At 45.0% G+C, this 12,877-nt stretch overlaps 1 long non-coding RNA gene across 1 annotated transcript; it reads left to right on the plus strand.

Moving 5' to 3' along the window:
- Window positions 1-6,755: 6,755 nt before the first annotated feature.
- Window positions 6,756-10,449, plus strand: LOC123622358. Its single transcript, XR_006729481.1, has 2 exons — window positions 6,756-8,902; window positions 10,013-10,449. It is a non-coding gene; the product is annotated as an uncharacterized LOC123622358 (long non-coding RNA).
- Window positions 10,450-12,877: the final 2,428 nt, after the last annotated feature.

The raw sequence follows: 12,877 nt of genomic DNA on the forward strand, positions 1-12,877 counted from the left end.
CAAGTGCTTTTCTGGATCAGCCCTGATAGACATTTTACCAGCAGTCTCTCCCTGAGACTTCACAGAACATCCCAAGGTTGGCATGGTTATGTCCACTATACAGAAGAGGTTCCCAAGATGGCGGGCAGAGCTGGAATTTGTACCCCGTTCCATTGCTGTGCACAGCCTCACCTTCACCACTCTCCTTGTCCTCCCTGCAGCCACGAGGGGAAGGAGGAGGTGGAGAGCTGCCTGCAGACGGAGAGCCAGGCTAGAGGCACAAGGGAGGTTACGGGGCTTAGATAGGACTGGAGGGCTGGAACACCTAACTTTTCAGAGGGGAAGGAGCCATGGAGGAGAGAGGCTAACTATTTTTAAAAGTCAAATAGAAGGTATGAGCCTATTAAAAACCAGGGGGGGAAAGGATTGAATATTCAACAAGTGTCTGAGTTGGGTACCTCCTCTAAGCTAAAGAGCAATGAAATGACATCAAGAAGACAAAGGCCAACAGTGAACATGAGCAAGTGATGGCCTGTGTCCCAAGATGCCTGGAGTGGACTGAACTTGGATGGGCAGGTGGGGGCTTAGCCTTGAACAGCAAGTGTGCAAAGACCCACTCACCCAAACATGGGAGGCTTAGCACTTGGCGAGTGACCTCATCTGTCCTCAAGCCATCACTGGGAGGTGCTAAATAAATATTTGCTGATGTGAAATAAACATCTGAAATGGGAAATTGGATCAAAGAGGAAAAATACCTTTATATGCTATCGATGATAGAAGGGGCCAGGCATCTCATCCTTTGGCCAGTTAGGTGGTGCTGCTGGGGTATTCAGAATTGATATCTACATGATGATCAGGACTAGGATGACCAACCCTTCCTGTGGACACAGTTCTGCACACTTTGAAGGGTTTGGGGGCAGGGGATCTCACACACTCAAGGTATTCCCCATTCAGGGTCTTGAGTTTTGAGGAGCCCTAAATAAACTCATCCCCCAGTCTATTAGGTGAGTTTGCTTCCATCATATTGGATTCTTGATGATCCTCATTTCTTAGAGAAGAGAACAAACTCCAGGTCTTCCAGCAAGAACTGGCAGAAATCGGCCTGTCCCCCTCTGACTCCGCTGTGTCTTTTACACACTACACCACTTCCCTGAACAATATACAGTTTCACCATGTAATCCTTTCAGAACCAGGGTCCAAATATGTTTATCATCAAGATTAGGTGGGCAGAGTCGGCAAGGATGCTTTCCACTCACTTGCTGGGTGGCTGTGAGTCACCTCCCTTCACTGAGCCTTGGTGTTACCATCTGTGAAATGAGGCGGTTGGACCAGATAATCCCCGAGTTCCTTTCCAGCTCTAGCATCATCCTCAGATACCCTGGTGCAGTAAGTGAATAAAGGGCATGGTGACCCCAGGCTGTGGGTCAAGTGTGCATCTTGGAGCACGGAAGAATTGTGATGATGGCCACAGCCTCCTGGAAGATGACCTTGGCAGGAGCTGGCTGAGATGATTTTTCTGCTGATGATGGAATCTTCTGGCAGAGTCTATACAGGTAGGTTGGTGCAGGTAAGGAGTGGGGAGGGGGCTTTTCTTCTTTTGTGATTCCTAAGTAATGTTTCCTTGCAGAGTTGGAAGCCTCCAGGACTGGCAGATGCCAACTAGATTTAGCCATTCATATTGGCAAAGTTGGTGACCCATCTTTCTACACACTCTCCTGGCAGGGCTTCCAGAAAGGCTTTCTGCTCCCACCCCTTAAATGCCCCCCTGTATTTCATTGTCACTGTGCCTGGAATCATACCTTCCTGCAGCCTTCCAGTTCCCTGTCCAGGTGGCGTATTCTCTGAGAAGACTACGGCCATAAATGCCATAATCAGCCAGGAACATGTTTACCTCGGAGCTAGAGCCAAGAGGGGAAGGCTTGTCCAAAATTGAGGCTCAGACTGTTGATTCACTAGAAAGAAAACAAAAGTCCATTCCAATCTCACCTCGAAGCACACACCCAAATGCAAAAATTATTTTAAAAGGGCAAAAAGGAGATATGAGCCCATTAAAAACTAGGGAGAAAAGTAATTGAATATTTAACAACTGTCTGAATGGGGGAGCCCATGTAAGCTAAAAAACAACAAAATGACATCAAGGTGGCAAAGGCCAATCAATTTGACTACATTAAAACTAAATATTTTCAAAGTCAATATCACAAACAACCACAAAGCAGAGTGGTTAAAATATTTGCAGATGTATAATATATAAATGAACACACCCAAAATTATTACAGTAAAAGTAAAACAAAGAAGGTTGTAAAGTCACCCAGAGTTTTCAGAAAATGAAATGGAATTAACTAAAAAAAATTTTGGAAAAATATTCAACTTCACTAATTACCAAAGATCAACAACGAAAACAATAAGGAAATACAAGTTTTCACCAACAAATTAGAAAAAAAAAAGTTTAAGAATACCCAGTGTTGATGAGGATACAGTGGAACAGGCACTGTTATATGCTGTTGGGGGAATGTGAATTGGTGTACTCTTTTTGGAAAGTATTATGGCAGAAGAAAGATGAAAGTTTCAAGAGAGGGTAAATGGCCTACATCTTTATACAACATATATTGAGTGTCTATTTTGTGTCAGGCATGGTGCTAGTTTTTCAAATATGAAGGTAAGATATGATCCCTGCTCTTAGGTGTACAAAGAGATAAAAAAAAGACACACAAACATACTAAAATGATACACAGGAAGGAGCAGGCCAGAGATATGCTTAGGACATGGGAGCATGGGGCAGCGGGGCTGGTGGTACAGGTGTGGAGTTTTATGGGAGCATCCACAGAGGTTCCCAGAAGAGGTGATTGGCGAGGGGGAGGTATTCAGGTAGAAGGCAGAGACAGGAGAGAAGCATCATGGATGAACTCATGGGCAGTTGAGGTTGCTGAAGCACGAAATAAGAGTCTGGGGGTGGACAAGGTGGAACCAGCTCATACAGTGCTAGTATGTTTAGTTGAAGAGTTGGGTCTTCAGTTACAACAGGGAGCCACTGAAGCATTTTGCAAAGCAGGTGCCATGGTAAGATTTCTCTTTTAGGGTGATTACTCTGGTTGCTTGGAGAAATTTGGAGGTATGAGGGCCAATGAGGAGATGATTGCCTTGGTCTGGGTAAAGAAGGCAAGGCCTAGATTAGGGTAGAGGCCAGGAGGATGAAGAGAAGTGATCAGATCCAGGAGGTAAAGTTAGGAAAACCTGCTGACTAGTTGGTTGCTGGGGTTAAAGAGAGTCAAGGATGTCTTTCCTGTTTCTATCTTGAAAGACTGGGTGGATGGGAGAACACTCAGGGGAAAGAACAGCTTTGGGGGGCTGGAGGAGGATATTGAGCTCAATCTGAGACAAGTTGAGTCAGAGGTGGGCATCCAGGTGGAGGTGGCCTGCAAAGAGCTAGGCAGAGGGTCTGGATCCCAGCAGGAGATTTAAACGAGAGCTTTGGGTTGGGATGTTGATTGTAGCCATGAGCTTGGGTGAGCTGGCCCTAGGAGAATGTGGCAGCTGAGAAGGGGCGGGGGGGTGTCCAGAAATGAGAGCCTTGCCCCTATTTAAGGGGTGGGCAGAGAGAAAGGGGAGCCCACAAAGGCGGAAAAAAAAAAAATAGCCAGAGAGATAAAAAGCACCTGGAGGCTGTGTTGGCATGGAAACCCGGGGATGTGGAGCATTTCCAGAAGAAAACAATCAGCAGACAAAAGAGAGCCCAGCTAGCTGGGGGCTGAGAGCCCCCTGCATGTAGTAATCAGGGACCTGCTAGTCCTCAGCAAGAGCAATTTCCCGTGAGAGACGGAGAGAGGAAAATGGGAGGGGAGGGGAGAGCAGGCAGCTAGGCCACCTGCCTGCGAGAAGCTGCTAGAGGAGCAATTTGGGCCAGGGGACAGTTTCTGAGCTGGAGCTGGATTCAGATGAAATAAGAATAGTTGTGATAGGGACAGTCCAAAGGGCTGTCACCTGAAGTCCTCCTGTCTGTGTAAATCAGAGGCAAGATCAAAGGACAAGGGTGTCAAGGAAGGAAAATGTGCATTGGTGACCTTGACTGGAGCTGTTGTCAAGTGGGAAAGTATGTATGCCCCTTGGGAGCTCACCAAAGAAATAGGGGCACCTCCCAGCAGGGATAGATGGAGAACCAGGGGTTGTGTTCTGACAAGGCCGGAGACAAGTTCATGAGTGACATTTTAGGGATGGATACAGGAAGAGGATCCTGCTGATGAAATAGAACGAGGGGCCAGAGAAAAAGACCCAAAATGTGGGAGTCCTAGAAGCCCAGAGAGGAGAGAGTTTCCAGAGGCCAGAGTGGCCCCTGGCAGCCACATACACAGAGACAGGGGAGGCGAGAGCACCCCCAGGACCTGGCCTCAGGGGACATTGGCCACAGCAACTCTGGGAGAAGGGGCAGAAGCCCTGCTGGGTGGGGGACAATATCCAGTCTGGCTGAGAAGCCAGGAGGGAGGGGGAGCTGGAGGAGGCCACAAGGCCAGGAAGCCGCTGGGCTGGGCCTTCCCCAGGGCCCTGCAGGGAGGAGGGGGAGCTGACTTGGGGGAGCAGGGACAGGCAATGAAAGGGGCCCTGGAGCAGCAGGATTAAGTGTTGAGGTGAAGGGATTAGTTGTGTTGGTGGGAAGGGACAGGAGTAAATCATACATTTTACCAGGTAACCTGATCTCCATGTTCTCCGGGAGGCCTTTTCTCTGCCCTCTGGGTACCAGCTCCAGCTCTAATTAGCAGTGGTTTCATCCTACCTTGTGGCTGGGGCCATGTCTTACTCATTTTGTACCTTTTGGCAACTAGCAACAGGCAGCCGGCTAGGTAGAGGCAGCATAATTATCTTCTGCTTGAAATTCAGTGTCTGAAATGGAAGTTCAGAAATTTTTTTTTTTTTAATCAAAAAGACTTTGTGGGAACATCCAGGGAATCAACAAACAAAGAATTAAACGTCAAGGCTGAGGCTATCTGGGTTGCAGGAAATGCATTGGCACTCCAGTGCAGGCACAGTTCGTTCGTTCTTTATTTTTGAGCCAGGATCTCACTGTGTCACCCAGGTTGGAGCGTGGTGGCACAATCACAGCTCATTGTAGCCTCAAACTCCTGGGCTCAAGCAATCTTCCCGTCTCAGCCTCCCAAATAGCTGAGACTATGTGCCACCATGCTCAGCTAATTTTTTTATTTTTTGTAGAGATAGGGTCTCACTATGTTGACCAGACTGGTCTCAAACTCCTGGCCTCAACCGATCCTCTCACCTTGGCCTCCCAAAGTGCTGGGATTACAGGTATGAGCCACCACACCTGTCATCACAGCTCTTTATTGTTTATACCATGGAGTCATAGCCATTGTCTTGTCATCATAACCCCACCCTTCTGCCTCCAGTATGGCAGACAGCCACCATTACCCCCATTTCACAGGGCAGGAAAGTGAGACCCAGAGAAGCGGGATTGAAGTAGGGAATGGTAAGCAATGAAGTCAGTAGGGACTGGGTCACAGTCTTGAATGCTACATACAGGGTCTCAATAGCAGTTCGACCTGATGGTATCTCCCAGACATCAAATCATTCTATTTCTTCCATATTTAGATAGAAGTCAAAGTCCAGAGAGAGCCTTGCTTTAGCTGGCTGAGCTTGGGCCTTCGTTCCATCCCTGACAGGACATGGGTGGTGAGAGGCGGGACCTAGAGGGGGGGCCTCCATGGCTTCCACGTGGGAGAACAACCCAGGTCCCACCACAGCCATGTGAGATGGGGAACAGGAACTTTCCCTAGAGGTGATCAGGGTCTTCAGAGAGGAATAAGGGATGCTAGAAAGCCAGAAACCCAAGATGCCCATTATAGAAAGTAACCCACCCAGAGGCAGGAGACATCCAGATAAGAGAGGGAGAGGCCTGAACTAGACCGGCGGGGATGGAGAGAAAGAGAACAGACACTTGTGATGGATGGAAACCAGAGATAACTGGGGAGTGTTCACTGTTGGAGTAAGAGAGCGAGGGACTCCCATGTGTCTCGAGTGGAGCCCTGGGCAGGTGGTGGGGAGGCCTCTGGGATGGGAATGGAGTATGGAGAGCCAGTTTGAGGGGCAGACAGTGGACTCAGATGCAGCCCAGGGGTCCGGGACACAGCCAAGTGGGGCCCAGCAGGCACTTGGATCCTGGTGTCTGAGATCCAACTGGAAGCCCTGGCCCAGGGCCATTGCCACTCAGAGTGATGGGGACCCTGAGAATAAGTGAGATCACCAGGGAGAGAATGTAGGGAGAGGACGAGAGAGGGCCCGGCAGAGTCGTGATTCACAGTGACATTTGAGAAGCTGATCAAGGTGTGGGCAGGCGACAAAGGAGAAGGAAAGAAGGGGCCCGAGAGATGCGACAAACAACTAGGAGAGGGGGTTGCCATGGCAACCAAGGTAGGGAAGCGTTTGAAGGAGAAAGTAATCAACACTGTCAAAGACAGTAGAGAATTCCAACAAAATAAGGACAGAATTTTTCCTTTGGATTTCATGATTAGTAAGTTTTGGTGGCCTTCATAGGAGCATTTTAAGGGAGTGACGGGGGCATAAGCTGGAAATAACATTGAGATATGAGGGGGACGTGAATCCATCATTACGAGGCCTTTAAGGAGTCTGGAAGGAAGACTTGGAGACGTGAAGGATGGGGTGGGGAGGCTGAGGCTAGGAAAGATGGGCATGTTCGTAGGCTGACATCAACCTCCAAATGTGATAGGTGCCCATGGTTTAGTGACAAAAGTTTACACATTCACAAAAAGTTTATACATTCCACATATTCTAATTTAGTACCTGTTATGTGCCTGGCAGCATGCCTAGCACTGTGGATGCTTTGATGAATGAATTAAAATAGCCAGATCCCTGTTTGTGTGGAGCTGGCATGGTAGTAGAAAACATAATCAGCTAATCACACAAGTGTACAATTTCCAACCTTGATAGGCGCTCTGAAGAAAAGGTACCGAGTGCTGGAGGGCATACAACAAGGGGACCTGCACTTATATGACTCTGGCAGGCTTCCCTGGGAAAGGATGCTCCAAACCAAGTTGTGAAGAAAGGGACAGAGTTAACTGGATACAGCAAATTGAGGGAAAGCATTCGGGGCAGAGGGGACAGCCCGTGCAAAGGACTAGACTCGGGAGGAAGGCGAGTGAGACCAGAGAGACAGGCAGTTCTGGCTGTGCAGCGCCTCGGAGACCAGGATGCTGCCCAGCACCTACATCCTGAGAGCAAGGGAAGCAGGGATGTGACCTGCCCTGGTACGTTGCTGTGATGTGAGACTCTGGCTGTTCTGTGGAGCAATCACTAGAGGAATATGAGTAGACTTAGGAAGGCCAGTTAGGAAGCTTTTGTTGTCATGGTGGACAGATATGGACACCATCCTCATATCTGGCTAGTCTTGGTGCTTGATGGAGTGAAGATGTGTTCAGGATGCCCCCTGAGCTTCTGGCTTGCCTTACTGCTGAGATGGCAGTGCCATTTTCAGGAGCTGGGGAGCCCTGGAAAGGGGCCGGGTCTATAAGACAGACCCCAAGTCTAATGGCAGACAGCTGAGACACCCAGGTGGAGATGGGGAGGAAGTGGCTGAATGCACAGCTCCAGAGCACAGCCAGAGACATCACAGAGACTGGTTCAGGGATGATCCTGAGTGGAAATGTGCATTGGGATGTTGACAGGTTTCTGGGGCATTTTGAGGCCAGGAGGATGGCTGAGGAAGAAGAGTCCAGAAATTGAGCCCAGAGACCATCAACATTTGGGACTGGAAAAGAGGAGAAGGATCCTCTGAGAGTGCTGAAAAGAAGTGGAAGAGCTGGGAGGTCTCTTGGCAGAAAGATGGGGTCTCTCAGCAGCGGGGTGGGGGGTGCAGAGAGGTCAGGACAACAAGGGCGACCGGTGAGCCCCACCCTCGTGCAACTGCGCAATCTCCATGGTGCTCTGGAATTGGGCAGCATATCAGCTCTGCTGATTGGCACCCCACAGGGCCATCAGGGGACCCCTGAGGGTCTTTGCCAGAGCAGTTTGGGTAGGGGTTGATTAAGAGGAGAAAGGAAGAAGGAGCAAGATCTACAGCTTTTTAATTTTAATCTTAAAGGAGAGCAGTGCTGGCATATGAGCATTATGCAAGTAAGAGTAATTGAGCGATTAGAGATGGAGACAATTAGTGAAATGAGCTCCCATTGGGGCTGGGATCAACTGTGGAGGTGGACAAATTAGTTTGGGGCAATAATGTGTATTTGACTGAATGGGGCAAAATTAAATTATTTACCTTTTAGAGAGTAACCTGATCTCCATGTTCTTTTGGGAGCTTTTATCTGACCTGCGTACTGACTACAGCTCTAATTAGCAGCAGTTTTATCCTGTCTCTTGGCTGAGATCGTGTCTTATTATTCTTGTGTGTTTCTCAGCGCCTAGCAACAGGCAGTAAGCTCTTTGGGTGCCGAATCAGTATTTTCTGCCTTGGAATCAAACACCAAGTCAACATTCAAACTTCTTTGGACCAAAAAGAATCTATGACAATTCTCCAGAAGTTAACAATACAAGAAAGAAACATTGGGACATTAAGTCTTGGGTGGCAGGGGTTTTGGTGAGTGGGTCAAGAAAAAGTGGAGGAGTCTACTCCCCTCATCCTTGTAAGCTCTGTGCCATTTATCCATGTTCACATTCATCATCTCACATGAACTTCACATTTCCCCACAAGAAACAGAGTGTTGCCTCATTTCATAGAGGAGGAGGTGGAAGCCAGAAAAGGAGATGTGTTATTGACCCAGAGCACAAGTAGCAGGAGCTGACTTCAGACCTCAGGCCATCCAGCATGGCGGGCCCCCTTCCTGGGACCAGGTTGAGCTGGAGAGAAAGAAGAAGAGGAGTCTCTGAGGTCCGGTGGAGATGCTCCGCAGGCCCTCGCAGAAGGTGGGAGGTGAGGTCTGCCTGGAGCTCTACCGGATATTAAAGCATCTTGCCGCACTGCACTGATGAAATCTACAGTGCTAGTGCTGGATATACACTCTGTGTTAGCACCTAAAACATCTATAGTTGTCTGACACATTTAAGTCACATTTAACCCTTCTGAAATGTATTTTCGTGTATGAAGTGACAAAGAGGTCTAATCTGATCTTTTTCCAAATGAATATCCAGTTTGCCAAGCACCATTTATTGTCCCAACACCATCTTTTCTCCCAATCCCCTATGAATAGTTCTGCTGGTCTATTTGTCTATTTCTGGGTCAACAGCACATGTGAATGAGCAGAGCTTTGTAAAGTGTCTTACTGCCCGGTAAGGTAAGCAACCACCCCACAGCAGCCCTTTATTCTTGTTAAAAATTATCTTGTTCTTATCGTACATTTACTTTTTCCACATTTTATAATCAGCTTGTCAAATTTCCATGAAAAAAAAATCCCGTTGGAATTTTGAGTGAGATTGCATTGAAAGGAAAAATAACATCTTTTAATATATCAGTTCTTCCTATCGGTGAATGTGGTATCTGTCTCCTTTTAATCAGAGTCTTATTTGTTTTCTTTTTAATGCTTTTTAATAAAGGCTGGCCACTTCGGGCATAAAAGGTTTTGCACATTTCTTAGCAGGCTTGTTCCTGAGTACGTTGTTAGTTTTGTTGCTTTTGTGAGTGGAAAAACTTTCCCCTTTTTTTTTCATTTTGCTTTCCAAATTTTAATCAGTTTGCTAATCACTATGTTTCATTCACAGACACACCACAGAGTAAATGTGCTTTGTCCCTGGGCACACAAATGAGAACACAGCACATATGTAAATCAGGGCTAATTGGCTGGAAATGAATTAGAATTTTTGAATTAAATTTTAATTATACAACTAGTACATGAATACATTTTCCTTTAAATAAAATTAGAGCGTTACAGACAAAGTCACTACTGGCCACCCGGATCCCCACTTTTAGCCCCCTTTCCCACTTTACAGGTAGTTGCTGTTAGGCATTTGCTGTTTATCCAAAATGTTTTTCTGTGCCCACTGAAACATGTCCTCTGTTCTACTGTTGTTTTTGTTTGCTTGCTAGACGTGGCGGTGTACACACTGGAGGTGCTGCTCCTGAGCTCGGGGCACCCTACGGGACTCTCCTCCTGTCACCTGCGGCAGCTTGCTCCAGCACGCCTTTCTGCTGGCCGCTGGCAACTGGAACTGACTGTGCTACATTTTATTTAGTTGTTGTTTATTGACTGTTAAAATGCTTTCAGTGTTGTTCCATGAAGACAAACCTGTAAGCGCATCCTTGTATATGCCCCTCTTGCTCATGTACAAATGTTTCTCCGGGACAGACACTTAGAGATGGAATCGTTGGGTCATGGGGTAAACGTATCTTAAATTCTAATAGAAACTGCTAAAATGTTCTTCCAAGTGCCTTTCTTATTTAATGTCCTGCCAGCAGTGTGTGTACCCATTTCCCCAGACCATCTCCAAGTTTTACATTTTAAATAATATGATGGGTCAAAAATAGTGTCTTGTTTCAGTTTGTATTTTTCTGAATTACCAGCAAGGCTAAAGTCTTTGTGAGTTTGCTGTCTATTTATATTTCCTTCTTTAGATTGCTTTTCTGTATCCTTTGCCCATTTCTTTAATTTTTCTAGGGCATTTTGTCTTTTTCTTTTTGATTTTTAGAAGTTCTTTATGTATTTTATATACTAATGCTTTGTTATGTGTATTGCAAATGTTTTCTATAATGTGATTTTTGTCATGTAATTATATGGTATCTTGTATCTTAGAAAAATTTTAAATTTTGATACAGTCAAATCTATCAAATTTAATTTTATGCCTTTTTTTTTTGCAGTCTTAGTTAAGAAAGCCTACGTTACTGAAGGTAGTAAGCATTTTTCCTGTATTTTCTTTTCTAACATTTATAGTTTACATATATATATTTTTAAGCCTTTATACCACAGACAAAAAATAAATTTCATATGCATGAATGTTAGGATATAACTTTAACCTGCTTGCCCGCATGGATAGGTAATTGTCCCAACACCACTTACAGAGTAATGTATCATTTCCCCACTGATATAAAATCGCTACCTTTGTCTGACACTAAATCCCATCGCAGGTCTATATCAGGGCTCTCTCTGGTCCACTGATCTGTTTGTCTGCTCCCGGGCTTGATAATACGCTTTGCTAAGTGGCAGGACAAATCTCACCCTCTTTGTTGTTTTTGTAAAATTGCCTTGATCATTCTTGCATATTAGTCCCACCACATGAATTTTAAAATTAGCCTGTCAAGTTTCAGGAAAATTTCCACTGGGATTTTGTTGAGGTTACATTAAGTTTATGGATAAATTTAAGGAAAATTGACATCTTTATAGATAGAGTTTTCCTACCAATGCACATTGCTCTGCTCTCAGTTCAGATCATATTTTACGTCTGTCAAGAAACTTTTACAGTTTTCTCTGGTTAAAGTCTTGCCTATTCTTGATAAATTTATTCCTAGGGATATTACAGATTTTGCTATCACCTGCGAACAGGTTCCCCTCTGCTCTTAAACATTTGGCCCTTGTTTTTCCGTATTCCATGGCAGCCTGTTTACTAATCACTGTGCTCGATTCGGAGACACACACAAAGTAAACCTGCTTCCTCCCTGGGCACAAATACGTGGGCACAGCCAAACACACGGAGCTGGCATAATTGGCTGAAAACAAATTAGAATCTTTTCAAATTATTCTTTAATTATACAAGTAAAGCATGAATACATTTTCCTTTTTAAAAGTAGAGCAACACAAATACAGCAAGTTCTCTTCGGCTATCTGGGATCCTGGTCCCTTTCCCCTCCACAGAGGTAGCCACTGTCAGGAGTTTTATGTGTCTCCTTCCATAGTAATACAGGGTGTCCCCAAAATCGCCATACATAGGGAAAATGGGAAACTGTAGCTAAATGTCTCTTTATTTACAAAATATTCATTATAAAATTGTATAAAATTTTTCCTTTGTAAAATGGAGACTACAAAGGAAAATTTTTGTAAAATTTTGATGAGTATTTTGTAAATAAAGGAACATTTAGCTACAATTTCCCATTTGCCCTATGTATGGCAATTTTTGGGACACCCTATATATAGAATTGATGTAGGTATTTTGAATAAATTATCCAACATTATAGGTATTGTACTATATCCTGTGTTTTTCACTTAATATTATATTTTTGAGATCTCCCCATGTTGGTTCATATAGCAGCTCTTGTTCACTCCTTTTAACAGCCATATCATATTTCTTGACATGAATGTTGCGTGCTTCCCCTTCTCGAACATCCATAGCCCTTTAGTTAGTTTTTTCCTCTCTATTACGGAAAATGCTGCAGAAAATATCTTGGTACGTGCCTCTTCCTGAAATGTTTCTCTGGGGTAGGTACTGAAAGTGGAACTCTGGGTCCTACAGTGTCCACTGTTTCAGTTTTTAGATAATGCCCAGTTGTCTTTTGAAGTGACGGTGCCGGTCTAAAACTCCCTCCACAAGTAAATGTGAATCCTCATTTTTCCAGACCATTGCCAGCTTTTAAACTTTACAGATCAGATAGGTGAAAACAGGGTTTCCTCTTAGTTTGATCTGTGTTTTCTGAGTGACCGGTCACACTGTGGTCTCCTCACGGGTTTACTGATCATTTTTATTTCCTCTTGTCTGGGTCATCTGTGCATACACTTTGTCCATCTTTCTGCGGGTTTATATATTCTTGATTATTAATTCCCTGTCTGCTCTATGCATTGCACATATTCTTTGCCATTCTGGCCCTTGTCTTTTAACTGTATTATATCTTCTATTACAGAAGTTTTTATTTTTATGTCAAATGTAGAATCTTATCTTGCCTTAAGAAGGCACACAAAGATCATAACCATTTTTCCTAATTTTTTCCTAAAACCTTTAGTTTTCTTCCTTGCATTTATATTTTATG

The sequence above is a fragment of the Lemur catta genome, chromosome 17 (assembly GCF_020740605.2).
Source record: "Lemur catta isolate mLemCat1 chromosome 17, mLemCat1.pri, whole genome shotgun sequence".
NCBI lineage: Eukaryota > Metazoa > Chordata > Mammalia > Primates > Lemuridae > Lemur > Lemur catta.